The sequence below is a fragment of the Microplitis mediator genome, chromosome 1, assembly GCF_029852145.1.
Source record: "Microplitis mediator isolate UGA2020A chromosome 1, iyMicMedi2.1, whole genome shotgun sequence".
NCBI classification, from domain to species: Eukaryota; Metazoa; Arthropoda; class Insecta; order Hymenoptera; family Braconidae; genus Microplitis; species Microplitis mediator.
This window is the reverse complement of record NC_079969.1, coordinates 18462017-18484139: the sequence shown is the minus strand read 5'-3', so window position 1 is coordinate 18484139 and position 22123 is coordinate 18462017. Positions and strand designations below refer to the sequence as shown.

General features: G+C 31.7%; 2 non-coding genes across 2 annotated transcripts; both read left to right on the top strand.

Moving 5' to 3' along the window:
• The first annotated feature begins 1772 nt into the window (after positions 1-1772).
• Positions 1773-1845, top strand: Trnas-cga (transfer RNA serine (anticodon CGA)). The gene has a single exon. It is a non-coding gene; the product is annotated as a tRNA-Ser (tRNA).
• Positions 1846-2004: 159 nt separating this feature from the next.
• On the top strand, positions 2005-2077 carry Trnas-cga (transfer RNA serine (anticodon CGA)). The gene has a single exon. It is a non-coding gene; the product is annotated as a tRNA-Ser (tRNA).
• The last annotated feature ends 20046 nt before the right edge of the window (positions 2078-22123 follow it).

Genomic DNA, 22123 nt, shown 5'->3' with positions numbered 1-22123 from the left:
CCAATTGATAATATTTACTTCGAAAGCCGCCTGAGAAAATTTGCACATAGTTTTAGTATTATCTTTTTCTTGTGTAGTTTTTTGTTTTTTCTTTTCTGTCATAACTTATTATTATGAATATTAAAAAAATACAAATTCATTACTTCACCTTTATGTAAGAAATATAATTGGAAGGAGCTTTCAGTGATCCACGGATCACTGATGCCATGATTTTTATTATGATCTTTGTTGCAAATTTGGCAAATGCCAACAACCGTACTATCGGTAGAAGATTTTTCCAAATCTGGTACAAAAAACGTACCATCGAGATAGGGACGTTTATTGCACGCAGCAATTAATTGATTTTTTATCTCTTGAATATTTAGTACACGTCCTGAATCAGTTCCAGGTTCTTCTTCATTTATATCTTCATCATATAAAAGAACCAAATCTTGGCTTGATGAAACAGAGCTGTCTTCCGACATAGTAGTTCTGATCCTATAGAATATAAATAAAATATACAAAGTAATACTTATTAAGGTTATGAATAATACTACGGTACATTATTTCAAAAATCTACGTGGCAAAATAGATAAATTTTTTTTTTTTGATGCAAATAATTAAAAATTATCCTAAATAGCCAGAATCTTCTGAACGAAGTATACAAATATTTTACATACCTGTTTTATTCAATAACACTTCACATTTTCACGTTATAAATATAAGAAGTTGTTTTGTTTTATATTCACGTACGTTTGGAGATACAAATGACAAAAACAATAAGCAATTAAATAAATATTTCAATTGGTGAAGGAAGATATCAGATGCATGTAACTGTTCAGAATTTATTGAATATGAAGTTAGATCAAAACACTGCCAAGATCTCTATATGTATATATATTTATATATATATATCTTTATATCTATATAAGAACTATATATATATATATATATATATATATATATATATATATATATATATATATATATATATATATATATATATATATATGTCGGAAAGTCATTAAAACCTTGGACGTTATCCCGAGTATTGGTCTCAATACTAATATCTCTTATTTTTATTTAAAATATGAACGAATATTAATTATGCAACACAATGATTTAATATTAAAAGTATTGTTCATAAATAACGATACTTAGACAAGTAAAAGAATAAACATAGTATCGCACAAATATCAAAATACACTTAATACTAATTAATGCAATAATTGATTACGCAGGGAATTATAATAATTGCAATACACGACAGTCCAATAATATTCAAATAAAACCTAATCGAATAATTTACAAATACTACGGTAAACTAGGCTCGAGAACGAATCCACGGTCGACAGGAAAACTTGTACTCGCACAACGAATGTTCAATCAGAACTAACTGACTCAACTAGTACCAAACTCTGTACTTTTCGTTAAAAACCTTTTTGTCAAAATATTCAAAGAAGGACAACCGTCTCATATTATCTTACTATCTTGTCCTCTGTGTCTTACAATACCCATCCTGTGACCGTGGCTACGTTTGGTGAACAGATGTCACAGCGAGCCTAAGCCTCCCGTAATAAACATAATCTGCTTAAGTTGTAAACAACTAGAACTTAAATTTTATTATTTAATTGTTACTATAAAAACTAGTCTCGACTGTTGGAAATTTCCCGTCCTATTGGAAAACCCCGTTTTATTCTTTCATCTCCTACATATATATATATATATATATATATATATATATAAGTGTGGCTCAATAAGTTATAGATCAAATTGAATGGAATATAGTATAGGGCCGGATAGCTCAACTGGTAGAGCACTCGGCGCGAGACCGAATTGGTCTGGGTTCGATTCCCAGTTCGGGCTATCTATATTTTTCTCAATTTATCTATAAATTGTCTTATTGAGAAGGTTATTTGCATGTTTGCATGTTTAGGTTTCCACTATATTTAAATGGTGTATTACCGTACGATGGACGGTGTGGCTCAATAAGTTATAGATCAAATTGAATGGAATATAGTATAGGGCCGGATAGCTCAACTGGTAGAGCACTCGGCGCGAGACCGAATTGGTCTGGGTTCGATTCCCAGTTCGGGCTATCTATATTTTTCTCAATTTATCTATAAATTGTCTTATTGAGAAGGTTATTTGCATGTTTGCATGTTTAGGTTTCCACTATATTTAAATGGTGTATTATCGTACGATGGACGGTGTGGCTCAATAAGTTATAGATCAAATTGAATGGAATATAGTATAGGGCCGGATAGCTCAACTGGTAGAGCACTCGGCGCGACACCGAATTGGTCTGGGTTCGATTCCCAGTTCGGGCTATCTATATTTTTCTCAATTTATCTATAAATTGTCTTATTGAAAAGGTTATTTGCATGATGGCATGTTTAGGTTTCCACTATATTTAAATAGATATAAGATAAGTATATATACAAATCTCTATAACACTTAGATAATTATGATACAGTGCCACCTAGATTTAAAAGCGCCAAAAAAATTTATATTTAAAATCATTGATGAAGCTTTTTTGTCAAAATATTCACAGTTATTACCGGAAATAATAGTTAGGGTCTTTGAGAGAGATATTTTAAATGATTTTTATCCATTAATAACCTCATAAAGTTTTAATGAAATTTATTAAAATCTTAAACATTAGTAACCGCATAGATAACACATACAGTTTAAAAAACTAAAAAACACGCGTAAGGTGAAAATACAAGAGTAGCTGGCAGTGTTGCACGCCACCACCTTGTGATCAAAGAAAGTATTACTTTTTCAATTTTCGAAAAAGTCGTTGCCATTTAGAAATAAAACTGGATACCAAAAAATTAGAAAAATATTAAAACTTTTTTAACATTTGATTATTCAAATAATAAGTAATAGATGGATATATTAATTATAAATACTCAAGTAACAAATAATATTTTTTAAACTAAATAGAAAATATTAAAATAATAAGTATTTTTTTTTTTTTAGTTATAATTATTCATAAAATTGAAAACTTTAAATCGACTAATTATACAATTTTTCGGTAATTAAAAATAAAATTACAAAAATTACTTATTTTTTAGATAACAACTATTAAATGATGGTAACGCTGGCGAAAATATCGTTATTGCTGATCTCTGGATTCTGTTGACTCTCGTCTGAGCTAAAACGTCTGTCCCACCAGCTCATTAACTTGTCTTTCAGCGCACTCATTTTCTGTTCCCTACTCGCTTGTCTTTCGCGTTCACGAATTTCTTTTTGTTTCCGTTCCGCTTCCTCTTTCTGTTTCCTTTCGAACTCTTCTCTCAACTTTCTTTCGGTTTCCTGTTGCAATTTCGCTTTCCGTTCGCGATGCTCGGCTTCTAACTCGGATTCTATTTCTCGCAGCAATACTTCTTCATCGTTAGAATTACTTTGGAACTCATCGTTTAAGAGGTTAGTATAAGATCTTGATTTTTCAGGGTTTAACCGTGCCGAACGCCGAAGAGTTGGGGTTGACTGTGTTTAATCCGTTTGCCGGTTTACAAACACTTTTACGTTCTCTACTGTTTCTGGGTGGGAACTTTTACTGTCTGTCTTCTGAGACAGTTTATCTTCTATCTTTTCCGTGGTACTAATTTCCTCCAAAAGATCCGTACAATTAATTAATGTAACGGAACCTAAGTTCGCCTCCTCCACGCAAACCAAGATCTCGCCCTTTTGGGCATACTCACGCTGCGAAATCCCATATTTTCCACACTATAAGCGACACTCTCAGTCGAAACCAAAAGTGGACATTTACCGGGGGGGGGGGGGGGGGGGTATAATAAAAAATCCCCATTGCGTGTGGTATATAACCACAGCCACCACGAGTCCTACCTCACTCGGGCCCCCACTCCTTCCATCTCAGGAAATGAAGAAACTCTGGCCGAAATGGGGCTTGGAATGGGGCCCCCATGGTACCAATTCCCTGTATTGGTCTACAGGCTGCAGATAAGTGGTGAGTTGCAGCATAACTCATTACCCTAAAAAGGATTTCTTACACTTTATCCCACTTGGATCTAGGACGGCAACTATTAAAGGTTGCCCTCTACCGTCATTACCAAGTGAATATCATTTGCTAACTATAGATTGTGATAGTATTGTGTACGGGCTATTACCCTTAGATATTTAAGACAGTCAAAAGGGGGGCTAACTTCGCCCGCGCAGAGGTACCTATTAGCTTCCTGCAACCACGGAGTCACCACATGTTATAAGGTGCAAAACATGCGAGCACCGCTAACGGTTGGAGTAACAGTCTAGAACCCACGTAGAGGGTGGCACTTACTTGGTCTGACGCCCCCTAAAACACTCAAGTACGGACTGGTACCCACTCCCTCTATCAAAGAGAGAAGCTCTACGTAAAACACATCAGAGGATCGCGGAGTCGGAGACCCAATCAATCCGACGGTCACCTAATCTTACAGTCGCGAAATAAATATTCCAATCCGGAATGCGAGATTGAAACATGAAAATAAAAAAAAAAAAAAAAAATTAATATTTTTATTTTTGAATTTCATATTTCAAGTATCATAGAACATGATCCCATAATCGTACTGAACCATTAGGTCTCATGAAATATTTTAGACATCATGGAAGATTGCCAAATCCTGACCAGAGCGGCAATTTCCCATGATATATGAACCCTTCAATCTCCTCCGTCCATCTTATAGTTTTAAATAAATTAATATAGTCCATTTATTTCTGCCCAAACGGGACTTAGAAGTATTTCACCGGAGACACCAGCAAAATGAATTAATTCTATGTCGGGCGAATCGACGTTTATCAAAATGAATCTTTAACAAAAGAAGACTAAATAAACGGAAATACCTTTTTATATAAGTCATCCACTTGCTCCGGTTTCTGAGCTTCGGTATGCCAATATTATAAATCCTCAGCGATCCGTTCTCTTGAGGACAGTACTGAAAAGAGCGACGCGCTCTAGCGGCGGTCGGTGAACTAACTATCCCCCTCTCACCACGACTCATCTCTGTCGTCGTACTCTCACCGGCGTCGGCTCCCAGGGCCGTATATTATTTATTTCCTTGCGCCCCGTACCTTTTTTTATTTTTTTTGTACTTAAATTGAAAACTTGAAATATCGCGCGCTCGTCACAACGTCACAAGCACCAACGAGTTTGATTGTATTTACGAGCATGGTAACTCAAGACTTGTAAATGAGTTTACAGTAATTAACGATTTTGATGCAGATTTTGATTGAAGTTATAGTTTAAGAATAAAATATGGAGTAACGTTCGGCTTCAGTTATGGGTTTTTAATAAGAAAAATAAGAATTAGAATCAGAGATATGGAAATGTATTATAAGATATACACTGGTCACAAAAATTAAGGGATGGAAAAAAAATCCCAAATTTCTAGGTGACGACGAAAAAAAAATTTTCAAAATTTTTGCTGGTCTTTCAATAACTCTATGGGCGTCAATAAATTTTTTGGAATAATCCAACCTTATGACTCTTTAAGGAAATTTTATGCCCTTTAATTTGGCGGCCTAAAAAGTCACTACGACGACTTGGCGCCGAGTTATCATTGATCAAAGCAAAAAAGTCCATTTTGGCTTTGATAATCAATAACTCCGGACGTATTGGTCGTACAGAGAATGGAAGCAGGGTTTCAAAAACTGGAAAACATTCTCTATGAGGCAAAATTAGTGGCTTTTGAAAGAAAAATTTTTTTTAAAGTGATATTGTTTAGTAAAAAAAAAGGCCAAAATTCACAAATTTAACGATATTCGGAAATCTTGCTATAACTTTGGATATAACGGATGAACAAAGGATATCTTCGTTTTTTTTCAACCTTAAAGTGTCCTGAAAAAACCCTGAAAATTTCAAATCGTTGCGATTTTTCTTTCTTAGTGCCCCGAAGCTTTGAATTTATCGATTTTGTAAAAAATCACCATAATTGGTAGTTTCCCGGTTTTTGTTCATTTTTTCGATTTGAAAATATTTTTTTCACCGATAACCTTCATTTCCTTAATAAAAAAAAAAATGATTGTCGGAAAAAATTGAAAAAAAAAGAAATTTTGAAAAAATTTAAAAAGAAAAATATTTTTTTTTCAGAAATTTTTTTTTTCAAAATTTTTTTTTACTGTATCTGTTATGTCCGCTGCTTAGATTTAAATTAATTATCCGGGAGTTCTCCCTTTGGTAGCGATAGAAAAATTTAACGAGCGATTTGGAGGATGCGGACAACAGTAAAGAAAACGAGGAAGATTTTCGCTTCCTATATTTATTATTTATTGTGGGTTTTTCGAAGAGTACGAACCCAAATGCCTTCGAGCTTGGTCATGTTGCATTTATATATCGATCAATAGAGAGAAAATATTTTAAATGTCTCTCACTTACCTTTAGATGAGTCTTTCTTCTAGTACGGCAGGTTGTATCCCTCCAGGACTTTGCAGTTCACTCGGCCTCTTCCTGAAGGAGTTGGTTGAATGGCGCGGCTGGGTTAGTAGGATAGAATCTTATGTGCTATTTTCGAATGAACTCCCCTAGTAGGAAAAAAAAAATTGATAACGGGGACAGTGTTGGCACGATATTGGGCTGCCCAGCCCTGGCTTACTCGGTCTGGCCCAAGACTCACCCGATACTTCCTGACAAAATCTTGGTTTGCCAGCCTTGGACCGAGATCATGCCAAAGCTTGTCAACCAAGTCTTGGTTTGCCAGCCTTGGACCGAGATCATGCCAAAGCTTGTCAACCAAGTCTTGGTTTGCCAGCCTAGGACCGAGATCATGCCAAAGCTTGTCAACCAAGTCTTGGTTTGCCAGCCTAGGACCGAGATCATGCCAATTTGATAAACGTTCTTTGCAAATTTAATATATTATATCGTTTGATTATTTTAACCTTTGAGCCTTGATGATATTTTAAATTATTCTAACAAAAGAGAGTCAGGATTGGTCGTCAGAGTACGAAAGTATATGTTCTGCACTGTTCAAAGTACATATAGTCTCTGTTGAAGACTATGACACGTTACCTCTAACCTTGAAATTAAAAATCTATTAACTATAGAGCGCGCTTGAGTACCCGTTTGGTAACACGACTACGACTTCTAACCTTAAACTTATTTGTCATTCCCATTCCCATGCTTGCTCTGTTACAAATAATTTGATCACCACTCAAGCTTTACATTTTAATCTCAACTGCTGTGAATATTAATCAAATATATTAAATTAATAATACACCATCAATAATCAATTTATTGCCAGCATTTACAATCTCAAGTAAGTATTTTTTAAAAATAATTTTTCAACTTGATATCAATATATACAATACTTACGGCCACGTGTTCTGGGCATGATGAAATTTTACTGTCTTAAAGATCGAATTTAGTACACTAAAATATTTATTTCAATATTTTTTATTTATAGTGAATTTAATTATTTTTGTAATGTTTATTTCACAGGCTTTTTTTTTGCTATGTCGTCGTGCGATGAATCAGCGGCTTACACTGTTGTAGAGTTTCTAGGGTCTGATGGAGTAAAATCAGTTGATCTAGTTTTAGATTCATGGATTTTCAAAGATAAATACAATAAAACATTAATGTGTTATTATCCATATCGAAAAGATCACTCCAAAGTCCAAAACTGGGTCAAGCAGAATAAACCGTATAGTGCAAATTGGCCAACGTATCCAATACGAATTCTCTCAACGACTGGTAAAAATTTTTTTTATTTCTTTTAATGTTCAAATTTTTGATTAGTGATCACTAAGTTAAGATCATGATCTTTTGTCTTTTTATTTACTTTTTCAATTACAGCACTTAAACACTATAACTGTTACAATGGTTTGCACTTATAAAAGATATAAAACCATTTAATTCGGTTATCATTAATTTTAATTATTTTTACTTAATTTTGAATGCGTCCTTATGTAGCCTTATGGCTTTTTATGCGCAGATTATCTCGACCCGAGATCGGACTACAATTACACTTGATTTTTGTGTCACTATTCAATCGAGTCGGAGTGATTTTTATAATCATTGTAAATAACAAAATAATACCGCTACACGATATGAAAATATCGGCCAAGTACTTTAATCAATTTACAATTTAACTGAATCTAAATATAAGATAAACCGATGTTAATAAAATAATACCGCTACACGATAGGAACTATCGGCCTAGTACCTTTTATTAAGGACGGTTACTTATTGCCTTGTCTAGGACAGATTTTTGCAATAAGATTACGGGCTATCGACGCCGTTTACGCGGACCGTAGGACTCGAAATTTAAAGATCTGATCAACAACCACGACACCGTTTACACGATATCGTAGGACTCGAGATCCAAAAATTTGATCAACAACTAAGGCCCTGAGCCATGGTGCTCAGGCTATTTAAAACTTTGATTGATGTTTGATGGGAGTAATTAAATTGTTGTCATTGGTGGAAAATGACGTCAAGTTTTTATTTATTCGTCAGTCGTTATTGCAAAAATCGTCGCGCTACTTTTATACGCATAAGTGATGTTAGAACTGACGCTGCGTTTTTGCGTGCTTTTGTAAAGAGGAGTTTCGTAAATTTATTTATGAAATAAAATAAATTAAATAAAAAAAAAAATTCATTGGACATAATAATCCACAATGATTTATCATTGTCAAAAAAAAAGTCCTCAATTTTTTTTTACCGCCAGTGTTAGCGTTGCCCACAGTGTATGTTTGTTAAGTTGACATTTAATGCAGATGCAGTTACAGCAGTAAAAAAAATTTTAGGAATTTTTTTTGACAATGATGAATCATTGCGGATACAAAAAAAAATTTTTTTTTAAATAAAATATTTTTGTTTTAATTTTTTTCCGACAATCAATCTTTTTGATGAAGAAAATGAAGATTATCGAAAAAAAAAAAACGTTTTCAAATCGAAAAAATGAACAAAAACCGAGAAACTACCAATTATGGTGATTTTTGACAAAATCGATAAATTTAAAGTTTCGGGACACTAAGAAAGAAAAATCGCAGCGATTTGAAATTTTCAGGGTTTCTTCAGGACACTTTGAGGTTAAAAAAAATCGAAGATATCCTTTGTTCATCCGTTATATCCAAAGTTATAGCAAGATTTCCGAATATCGTTAAATTTGCGAATTTCGACCTGTTTCGTACTAAACAATACCGCTTTAGAAAAAATTTTTCTATCAAGAGCCACTAATTTTGCCTTATAGAGAATGTTTTCCAGTTTTCAAAACCCTGCTTCCATTCTCTGTACGACCAATACGTCCGAAGTTATTGATTATCAAAGCCAAAATGGACTTTTTTGCTTTGATCAATGATAACTTGGCGCCGAATCGTCGTAGTGACTTTTTAGGCCGCCAAATTAAAGGGCCTAAAATTTCCTTAAAGAGTCATAAGGTTGGATTATTCCGAAAAATTTATTGACGCCCATAGAGTTATTGTAAGACCAGCAAAAATGTTGAAAATTTTTTTTTCGTCGGTTTTCTTATAATTATTCCGGAACCGTGCATGATAAAGAAATTTAAGGTCCAGATCTTAAAACTAGAAACTTAAGGCTACTATTTACTTTTCTTAATTTTCTTCTGTGACCATTTTCCACTGAGTTACAGCATGTTGAAAATCACCGAAAAATTTCGGATTTTTTATCTATCCCTTAATTTTTGTGACCAGTGTAGTTTGAGATTAAATTTTAAAAAATGTAAAGTTTGAGTTTCGAATTTGTAATTTTGGGTATGTGGACGAGTCAGTGTTACCGTGAAGTGGGACTTGAATAAGTCGACCGGTATCATCTGTTGATAGAACCAAATTCTATTCTTCTGAGACTCCTTGGTTGATTGCAGAGGTCTAGCTGAAATGCTAGCACTCTAGCTTAGTCAACAAGTTCAAAAAGACGAAAAATAGAGATAAAGCTCTTAAAAATATGAGCGATAGCTCATTCGATTCGGAATGACATCTAGAAAAATGAATCTCGAGGATTTATTAGCACATAACAAATTACGATTGTTATTAACAAATTAAGACAAAAAAAAATGGCATTTAGTTTTTCGTTAATATTTCAAAAACTATTAACATTTTTAAAATTTCGAAAATAGATCCTTAAAAAAGAGGAAATTTGCAACGAAAAAGTCCTGACTCCCCGAACTCTACCTCTATTATTTATAATTTTAATTTAACGCCGAAAATAGGGCTCCGCGCGGCCGTTACGGCTCGGGCGCACTGCCGCTAAAGAGAGAGTACCACATAAAATAATTTTTTTATAGTAACAAATATTAATTTAAAAATTTGAATAAATTATGGCATCATCTAGACACTCGAAAGAAGAAATCCCCGTTGAAAAGAAGTTATTAAGTTAATTTTTCAAAAAGTTATACTTTTGTTAATTAACTAATTTTTTTTCAATCTCCGTTTTCATAAATGACAATGTAAAAGTTTAAATAATACACCTATAAATTTTTGGCTTTGTGGAGCCCTTCTTTTATATATACTTAACAAGAACACACCATAAAAATTTATTAAAGTTTACTATTTTGTTTATAATAATTTTTTAAAGTTAACAAAAAATGAAAAATCCAAAAAATGTTGTTAAAAAATTTTTTCTCGACAAATTTTATGTTATTGCTGTTTTCGCATCTAACAACAACATTAAATTACGTTCAAAAAAAAATTCTTACATCATTTGTTAAGATATTTTTTATAAACAAATAGACAAGTTTAATATTTAAAAAAATTTTTTTTTAACATTTCATTGTCTTGGCAAAATAATGATTTTTAAAGCAAAAATTTTTTCTTAAAAAACTTTTGTTATTGTTTATAATCGTTTTCTTTACATTTCGATTGTTTAAATAATTAGTTAAGAACTTATTTTTTATTTAAAAATCATAATTGGTATTTCTTCATAGGTTAACAAAAAAAAAATTTTTTTATAAATAATTTAATCGCTTGTTAACTTAACAATTTGTTATAAACAAATTCTATAAACTGTTATATTTTTTTTCTAGAGCGGAAAAAAACAACAAAAATAGACATATGTATGACAGTAATAAAAATTTTTTTTTTCTATTTTTTAAAACACTTTTACATATTACATGAGACCGAAGTTGAATCGGCCTCTTAATTTTTCAACTAACAAATTGATGTAACTTATAAATTATTAGAGATACGATAATGAACATTCAAGGGGTTTTTATAAAGGTTCAATTAATCTTTTAAATAAGCGAATGACCAAGTTTGTAACTATTGTTTATCAGCTATTATATGCATTTGTTTATAAAAATGTGAGATTTTTTTTTTACTTTTTCGTAACTTTTATGACTTATAACTTGTTAAATAATTAAATTACAGCTATGAACCTCGAAAAAATTTTATTGAGTGATAAAATAACTATCAATCAACCTTTACATCATATCTATATATCATATAGTCCAAATTACATACGTGTTTTATTAATATTTATCTAACTTGTTTTCTTTTATATATCGTTTTTTGTTCCTTTATTGCATCATTTACCAATATTTTTAATTTCCATACATTAAATCAAGTTATTATAGCTTCGAATTCGAGGTAATTCTATTGTTTATTTAAAAAAATTTTGTAAAAATTTTTTTTCAAACGTAATTTAATGCTGTTGTTAGGTGCGAAAACAGCAATAACATAAAATTTGTCGAGAAAAAATTTTTTAACAACATTTTTTGGATTTTTCATTTTTTGTTAACTTTAAAAAATTATTATAAACAAAATAGTGAACTTTAATAAATTTTTATGGTGTGTTCTTGTTAAGTATATATAAAAGAAGGGCTCCACAAAGCCAAAAATTTATAGGTGTATTATTTAAACTTTTACATTGTCATTTATGAAAACGGAGATTGAAAAAAAATTAGTTAATTAACAAAAGTATAACTTTTTGAAAAATTAACTTAATAACTTCTTTTCAACGGGGATTTCTTCTTTCGAGTGTCTAGATGATGCCATAATTTATTCAAATTTTTAAATTAATATTTGTTACTATAAAAAAATTATTTTATGTGGTACTCTCTCTTTAGCGGCAGTGCGCCCGAGCCGTAACGGCCGCGCGGAGCCCTATTTTCGGCGTTAAATTAAAATTATAAATAATAGAGGTAGAGTTCGGGGAGTCAGGACTTTTTCATTGCAAATTTCCTCTTTTTTAAGGATCTATTTTCGAAATTTTAAAAATGTTAATAGTTTTTGAAATATTAACGAAAAACTAAATGCCATTTTTTTTTGTCTTAATTTGTTAATAACAATCGTAATTTGTTATGTGCTAATAAATCTTCGAGATTCATTTTTCTAGATGTCATTCCGAATCGAATGAGCTATCGCTCATATTTTTAAGAGCTTTATCTCTATTTTTCGTCTTTTTGAACTTGTTGACTAGACTACTCCAGCATATACGGAATTTGACGGATGCAGAATGGGATCAGGTTTCAAGTTTTTGTTTGGCAGGCTTCAACAGTGATTTTGTGACCGTTGCTGTTGTGGAAGCTGTTTAGTCATTTTTAAATTGTTTAATCTGATAGGCCTCATAGGACAACCTATGAACACATGTACCGCTGCCGAAGTCGTAGGTCACTTAGTTTATAAGTTTTATGATCCCAGCTGATGTCTGTTCCAGGAGAGCAACTACCAAGGATATCCATACTCAGAATCAGTTACGTGAGTACGTTTGGGGGAGACTTGAGCCTTCAGTTACCGATATAGTAGAGATTGAATTTTGATAATTATGAATTAAGAATGTAGAGGTCAGTTATTGATAATGATAACGTTTAGCTTGGGGTTTTGAATTGAGAGAAAGAAGACGAAGGAGGACCTTCGATGAGAACGGACGTGAGCATTCGACTCTAGTCGCTCGAAGCGAGGAGACGTGTGCAGTAATGGACCTACAGTTCATGGCATTGCGGAAAGCTCCAAGTTAAGATTGTTGTTACAGAAGTATTATTTAAAACAGTGTCAGACGTTACTTGATATTTTATTCATCAGTAAGCAGGTATGAACTAATTATTCTAATTAGTAATGATTAATCGAGTTCGAGTCAAAGCAATGAGGTATTATGCTACTGTTTTAATTAAAGAAAAGATTAACTATCTAAGAGAATTATGAGAATATTGTTACAGTTAGAGTCACGTCATGATTTATTGTTAAGATTTTCTAAATAAATAATTATAAGAAATATGTTGAGTTATTAAGATAACTATTGTCTAATTAAAATCAAAATGAGACTCATGTACGTTAGTTTTACGAGTTTGTTCGCGAAAACGTTCTAGAGTATCGAATTCATAATTATTATTCTAGCTTACCGAATATAATTTGATTACTGTTTAGTTCTAGTTAATTAACTTATTTATTTATAATGTATCGATACGCATCATTTAGATGTCAATTTACTTTCTGTTAAGATTAATGTTATCATTATTCAATTCAGTATTTTGTTATAGAGTAAAATTATTTGTATTATGCTACAGTATTTTGTTTATTGTTAACTAGAGATTTTGAGATTATTGTTGTTGAATAAAAATTGCAAATTCGCTAATGATCTACATAAATTTGAAATGATGTAACCCGTACCACTCCCTCTCTCCATAAACCTATACACTGAGCGACACCATGGCATACCGTAACTCTGTTTTTAGTTTTCCAGTCTCTGTTTTGCTTTTGCTTATAAGTTCTGAGCATTTTAGTTTTAATTTTAGTTTATATTTATGCATGGTTTTGGTGATATTTCCACAGATAAAAAATTATCCAATTTTTTATTTATGCGTGGTTTTAAGATAATTCTACAGATAAAATTTTATCTAATTCTCCTGATTCACTGGTTTGGTGATTCCAGTGATAAAAATTACCTGGCGCCCTATTAGTATCGAAACTAGAGGCTAAAGGCAAAGAACGAAGTTGTAAAGCAGGAATTAGCGAATAGTTTTTGTCGTTATAAGACAAATTCGCTGATTTAATTGAAATTTCATGTAACTTTTCATCTTGATCATTTCCCTTGATTCCTGTCTAAAAACGTTAGATTCATCATGTATAATCGTGAGCAAAACTTTAGAAAATGTTCCTTATTGATTTTTTCAAATTTCTCGAATTCTCGGATATTAATTCCTCAAACTTTACTTTTTCGAGCTTAAAGGGCTTGTAAATACGAATGTATTCAAATGTATTATCGAGATCAAAGAGCTTGAACATGTATCGACAATAGTTATAACTTTATCGAGCTCAGGGATTTCAAAAACAGCAGAAGCTTTGGGACTGGCTCAAAGGGTCAGCTATTATCCAGATTTTTTTCCTGTCAAAATAATATTTAAGTGAATCAAGCGACGGCATTGATAGTTTATTTTTATTGTGAGTGGAACTATTTTTAGTAAAAGCATTGGTACTTCTTTCTACGTACTATTGACCCACACATTTACCATCTAGCCTTTCTAATACATAAAATCTTTCGACACTTTAATGGCTAGTAGCTTTTAACGGAACCACTATTGATGACCATATATACTTTCTAGCTTTACTTGAGCCACGCTCAAGATCACATTCGATTAAATCCACCGATATTTTTAATGCCAATATGTCGCTAGTTTACCTCAACTACCACCACTAATGTCACAGTGAATACTGTATAATAAAAATAAGTTGAGTTCATTTTAATGTAATTCATTTTGAAAGATGAATTATTTTATTCACCAGATATAATAAATTTTATCTAAAAGCATGTATTTGAGAATTTTTAAATCATGTATAACGCTTAATAGCATTGCTCGTATCAAAAAATTGGATATAATAACTAATAATTAGTGACGAAAACAACACTACATTGTAAATTATTTATTTTATTATTAATAAATGACAATAGCGTTAATATTAATAGTTTAATTTGGTATGTATATTGATGATATTATGTATAGTGTAATGATAAAAATAATAATAATAATGATAATGATCATAATAATGTAATGTAATTGATTGTTAATTAGCAGTGCGCTATTTCAATTTTCAAATATCATAGTTACAACAGTATACACGTTTAATTATAATGTAGATTAAAATTTTAACATTTTGTTTAACAAACTCTTTCAATAGTATTTTAAATGTTGCTAGTCTGGGTTCCAACTTAATCTGACATGGTAATTCATTAAACCAAGAATAACCTTGATAAGGAATTGGTTTTTGTGCTGTGATAGTTTTTGTGTGATTGAATTTAATTAAATTTCTATTTCTAGTGTAATACTGATGTTTATCACTATTGAATTGGATTCTATTATAAGATACACAGGTGTTAAGCCATTCAACATTTTATAAATCATTATACAACAATTATAAACGACCCTTTGTTTAATAGTTTTTAACTAAACCCAAAGTTTTTAACATTAATTCATTTTAAGTATATTTATTTACACTAAGGATTATTCGCGTTGCCTTGTTTTATAGTTTTTGTAAAATATTTATCTTTGCCTGATTGTAATTTAGTGATATGACACTGCGGTATTCAAAATGAAGTGCAATATAGTTATTTCCGATACGTATGTGGAACGGTAGGGATTCTGACGACTTGAAGTGACGTCACGAGTTTGAGGCTACGGGCGCTTTCTTATCGACCGAGTGAGTTATCCGGTCGAGCAAAGCAAGACCGGATATAGTACGAGGTCTTGATAAGAATGTATCCATAGCCCCAAACGCGTGCCTGCACTTCAAGTCTATCAGGGTTCCTACCTTTGAGCATAAAGTATAGAACAAAATTTTTTGTCATATCAATTTGTAAGATCACCAAGTATATCGAAATTTTGTTATTCAATTTTTTTTTTACATTTTATGAAAATGTTATCTGTTATGTCCACCGCCTGATTTTTAATTATTTATCCGGGATTTCTCCCTTTGGTAACGATAGTAATTTTTTGACAAGCAGGTTGGAGGGTGCGGACAACAATTAAGAATACGAGGAAGAATTTATCTTCCTATAATTTATTATTTATAGTGGATCTTTTCGAAAACTAAGAACCCAAACGTCTCCGACGAGACTGGTGCTCTTGTTTAAGCCGCAAATATTTTATAATGATAGAAAAATTGGTTTCTCACCTACCTAGTTCGGCAACTCCCGGAATAGCGAAAATGCACGAAGGATTTGAAATTAATGAAGCTCGTGACTGAATAGTATGACAACTATGTGTTATGTATAATTAATATATTATAAATTCAAAAATAAATGTGGAAACTCTTGGGACTCACATTTTTATAGCGAGATCAAAGAAGTCTTCGAATTAAATAATCAAATTAATTTGAAAAATGTATTTATTGGTTGCCATAAAAATTTATATAACATATTGAAATTTGAGTTTATACAAGATATAATAAAGTTGCGGTTATGGTTATGTATCTACATATATATATATCCAAAGAAAATTATAATTTTCTTTAAATTAAATATTCCCGCGCATCTTTTGATATTATAATCTATGGTCGATATATTACCTACGAAGCAACTATAGATAGCTATAGCTATCGTGAGAAAACAATTTATTAAAATATAAACTCATTACATAAAAAGCGAATTACCGTAATTGTGATTTTGGAATCGACATTGCAATTAATAACATTAAATGTCGTTTCTTTTCTTACAGGTAAAGCTTGTTACCATATTCTTTCATTTAAGTTAATTACACGTGTAAATATTTTGTAAATAAATATCTTTTCTTACAGTTAAAAGAAACTCAATTGTGTTTAAATTGATTGTATCGCCCAAATCACTGAAAATCAATACTTTATAAAAAAGTATCTTATAAAATAATATCTTATAAAACGTCATTTATTGTCAGAAAATGGAAAAATTGAAATTCACGTTTCAAGCAAAACCAACGGTGGACGGAAAATCTAGCTATATCGCCATAACCTCAATTGCCACACAAGATTACAAAATTTTCCTGATTCCTGAGGAATATCAAGCAGCAGCACTCCACAAAAATATCCAGACTTCTAAACATTTCGTTACAATAAAAAATACATTAAAAAAAAGACATCAATCTAGAAATGTATGGATAAAAGCATCAGAGGATATATTGAAAACATATTTTGATGAAGATGTTAACATGGTATTTCAGGACGTTTTCCTTGAGGAAATTACCAAAGAATAATTGGCTAATGCCAATAAAAAGAAGTCAGAAGAACCCATGGTGAAAATCCTGGAAAAATTAATTGAAGACCAACAAAACAAAGAAAAACAAAGTATCAAAAAGTTAGCCGACAGGTTTGTGATTGAAAAATTTGATGGAAAAAATACGAATGCATATCACTGGATGGAAGTATTTGAAAAAGAATGTGCAAGATTTGATATAGTAAAAGAGGAGGAAAAAATTGAAATCTTCAGATTATTTCTAGAAAAATCATGCACCGATTGGTATTCTTCCATGATGATCAAATTTAGTTTACAATCAGAGTGGACAGATTGGAAATCAAATATTTTGCAAACCTATGCTAATAAAGGTTGGACCACTAGCAAGTATGCTTTATCTTTCAAATATCAAATAGGATCTTTATTGGAATATGCGATTAAAGAAGAAAAACTTTTACTTGAAGTACGAAAGACAATCGATCAAGGGACCCTAATTGATATAATTGCTGCTGGCTTACCAGATTTTATAACAGATAGGATCAACAAAGAAGAAGTTCTTGAAACAAAAGACTTATTCAACGAACTTGGTAAGTTAGAACATTTGGTTACAAAGAAGAAATTCATCAAGAAAAAAGATGATACTAAGCTGATAAAAAAAAAAGGTAACATTTGTGAAAAATTAAAGAAAGGTGTGCGCTATCATTCAGAAGATTCATGTTGGTTCAAAACAAAAATCAACAATGAAAAAGAAAGAGATAAGAAACAAATAAAGCTCGTCAACAATTCAGAATTGGAATGTGAACTGCAATGTGAGGACCAAAAAAACTAATAGTGCCGCCATTAATTAAATTAAAATTAGTATTGAATAAAAAGGTTGAAGTATTTGGAATCTATGACTCAGGCTCTAATGTGTCACTGAGAAATTCAAGATTTTTGAAGATAAACAATCAGAAATTGAGTCATTCCAACAATACTAATTTAAAAACGATTAATGGCGTTAAAAAGGCAAATGGCATAATAAAACTCGATATAACCATTTTTAATATTGAGAAGAAAATGGATGTCTTCGTAATAGACAAGAAAGATTTCGATTACGATTTCCTAATTGGACTAGATTGTATAAAAAAGTTTTACTTAGTTCAAAATGAAAAGTTAGAAATCAATCAGAAAGTTCCTATAAGAGGAAGTGAAATAGTTTCTAAGGAAACAAATAAATCAGATATCGAAATTTCTAAGGAAAAAAAATCTGATAACCTAATAAACTTCAATGAAAACTTCAGTGGAGAAAATTTCGAAATTCGGATAAATCATCTAGACTATCGAAAACAGTCAGTAATTGATGATTTAATATTCGAAAATAAATCGGTATTTGCAAATGACAAATATGACATCGGAATGGTAACGGATTATGAAGCACACATAGATCTGTTAGTAGAAAAATATTGCAGTAAAAGGCCATATCGTTGCACAATTGAAGATAAAAAAGAGATCGAAAATCAGATTGCAAAATTATTGGAAAAAAATATAATAGAAGAATCGTACAGTCCATTCGCAGCTCCAGTTACATTAGCTTATAAAAGAGATGAAAATAAAAAATCTAGATTATGCATAGATTTTCGAGACCTAAATAAGATTGTGGTTCCTCAATCTCAGCCGTTCCCACTTATTGAGGACCTAATAGTAAAAACAAGAGATTGCAAGTTCTTCTCGACACTAGACCTGAATTCAGCATTTTGGTCAATACCTCTACGTGTCACAGACAGACACAAAACTGCATTTGTCACACAAGAGGGTCACTATCAATGGACTTGTTTGCCATTCGGCTTAAAAACCTCACCAGCCATATTCCAGAGAATAATGTGTAACATAATACGAAAACACAAGCTTGGAGAGTTCACAGTATGTTACATCGATGACATTTTATTATTCTCAAGTTCTTTTTGAGATCATGTCAGACACCTAAGACAGCTATTCCAAGCAATTAAAAGTGAAGGTTTAAGACTAAAATTTTCTAAATGCACGTTTGCAGCCGACTCAGTTAAATACCTGGGTCACATAATACAGAATAATTCTGTTAGACCACTGAAAGACAACTTGATATCAATAAAAAATTTGCCTACTCCAAAAACACAAAAAAATGTGAGACAATTTTTGGGGAAAATAAATTTTTATCATAAATATGTACCAAAGATAGCAATAAAATTGGAACCATTGCATAGCCTTTTGAGAAAAGGACAAACCTTTAACTGGACTAAGGCATGTCGAGAGTCATTTGATGAAATGAAACAAATATTATGTTCTCAACCAGTATTGACTATTTTTGATCCAAATTTGCCTATTCACATATACACAGATGCCAGTATACTAGGAGTAGGAGCAGTGCTAAAACAGCCACAAAAGAATAATGAAGAGAAACCGGTTGCATACTTCTCAAAAAAATTGAATGAAGTCCAAAAAAGAAAGAAAGCTATATACCTAGAATGCCTAGCAATTAAAGAATGTGTAAAATACTGGCAGCATCTGTTGATAGGTAGAAAATTCACTGTCTTCTCAGATCACAAGCCGTTGGAGAACATGAACATAAAATCCAGAACGGATGAAGAATTAGGAGATCTAACATACTACCTGTCACAATATGATTTCCAAATTAAATATTCTCCAGGAAGATACAACATCGAAGCTGATTGCCTAAGCAGGAACCCAGTCTTAGAACCAAATGAAAACGTGGATGAACAATTAAAAGTAGTCAACATGATAAAACTAGAAGATATTTTAAAAGATCAAGTTAAAAATGAAAAGATACAGGGCAGAAAAGAAAAGCTAATAACAAAAAACAACGTTTATTACAAGAAAGTAAAGAAAAAAGAAAAAATAATTCTATCAGAGAAATTTAGTATAGAATTTATCAAAAATGTACACACAAATCTAGGTCATATAGGAATTAAACAAATGCAAAAAATGATCAGCGCGTGGTATACAGCAGAAAACATGACAAAAAACATAAAAAGAATGTGTGAAAGTTGTATAGTATGTATAAAGAACAAATCAAGAGGACAAAATAAATATGGATTGATGTCCCAATTGGGGCCCGCCACAAAACCTTTTGAGATATGTTCCATTGATACCATTGGAGGATTTGGGGGTTCAAGGTCAACAAAAAGGTACTTGCACCTATTATCAGATCATTTTACTAGATACGCATATATTTTGACATCAAGAACTCAAAATGCAGAGGATTTCATCAAACTAGTGAAATACTGTACAGAAAGTGACGATATTGGCATGATTCTCGCAGACCAATACCCAGGTATCAATTCTAGAGAATTTAAAAGATTTTTGGATGAAAATAATATTCCAATAATTTTCACGGCAGTGAACTCCCCTTTCTCAAATGGTTTAAACGAAAGATTAAATCAAACGTTAGTCAATAAATTCAGATGTAAGATAAATGAAAATAACACAAAAATAGCATGGACAACTATAGCACAAAATCGTGTAAAATGCTATAACGAAACAGAGCACACTGTCACTGGATATGCTCCAAAGTATCTACTAAACGGTGCAGATTCTGCGATTTTGCCAAATGAGCTAAAACTTAAGAAGACCGAGTATGACCTGATCCAGGACAGGGAAAAAAGCTCTGGAAAACACCATCAGATCGCACAATTACAACAAGACAATTTACGATAAAAATCGAAGACAGATAGACTTCAAAGTTGGTGATTCTGTTTTTGTGGACAATGGAAACAAACTGAATAGGAGAAAGCTCGACGAACTGAGAATCGGACCATATAAGATCGTAGAAAAAATATCAAACTCAATCTATAAAATAAACACCGACCATAAAAAATCAGAGTCAAACTTTTTCCACATCTCAAAACTAACTCCAGCCCCTGCGCTTGAAAATAATGAAGAGGATGAGTGAGTTGTCGTATTGTCATATCTCCTTTGGGAGGGGGAGATGTAAAGAAAATTAAAATTTTCTTTAAATTAAATATTCCCGCGCATCTTTTGATATTATAATCTATGGTCGATATATTACCTACGAAGCAACTATAGATAGCTATAGCTATCGTGAGAAAACAATTTATTAAAATATAAACTCATTACATAAAAAGCGAATTACGGTAATTGTGATTTTGGAATCGACATTGCAATTAATAACATTAAATGTCGTTTCTTTTCTTACAGGTAAAGTTTGTTACCATATTCTTTCATTTAAGTTAATTACACATGTAAATATTTTGTAAATAAATATCTTTTCTTACAGTTAAAAGAAACTCAATTGTGTTTAAATTGATTGTGTCGCCCAAATCACTGAAAATCAATACTTTATAAAAAAGTATCTTATAAAATAATATCTTATATATATATAAAGGTCAGTATAATATAGTTTTTCAATAGGTTTTGCCGAAGACCGTGTTAAGAAAGTAGCTTCTAGTGAATACAGTTCATGGACACATGTCAGACTTGATGTTGTAAAAAACAACGAGGGTCGGTTGACAACCTTCCGATATCGTTCATTGTTTCGCTACTTCCACTACATCACAGTTATCACATTAGGGTGCTTTTATTTTTGCGACTATTTTTTTTTTCGCTCCCATCCCGAAATTTTGTTGGAAATACCCTCAAAAAAATTCCCTTCGAGTTTGAGTCCTTAATATTAATATTAAGGACTCGACCACAGCGTGTGAAGATTTCCCATTTAAAATACACGTAAACTTGGGTTTTTATTTTTTAAACTTTATAACTCCGCGGCATTTTATGATATCATCTCGCCCAAAGTCGGGATTTTCTCAGAATTAAATGCTCTACAAAAGTGCCCAAGGTCGCGAAGTCGTAACTCATACGGGTGGGGTAGTACGGACCTCTAAACCGAATTTTTTCATAGAATTCTTGTTTTCTCTCTCAACAACAAGACCTACAGAAAAAATGTAAACGACAATTTTATAGGAAATTTTATTTCCTACAAAAAAGGTCCTGAGCACCAAATCACTAATATTGATATTTTCTGAGATATTAATTATTGAAGCTTACGTAGCATTGAATTCTCATAAA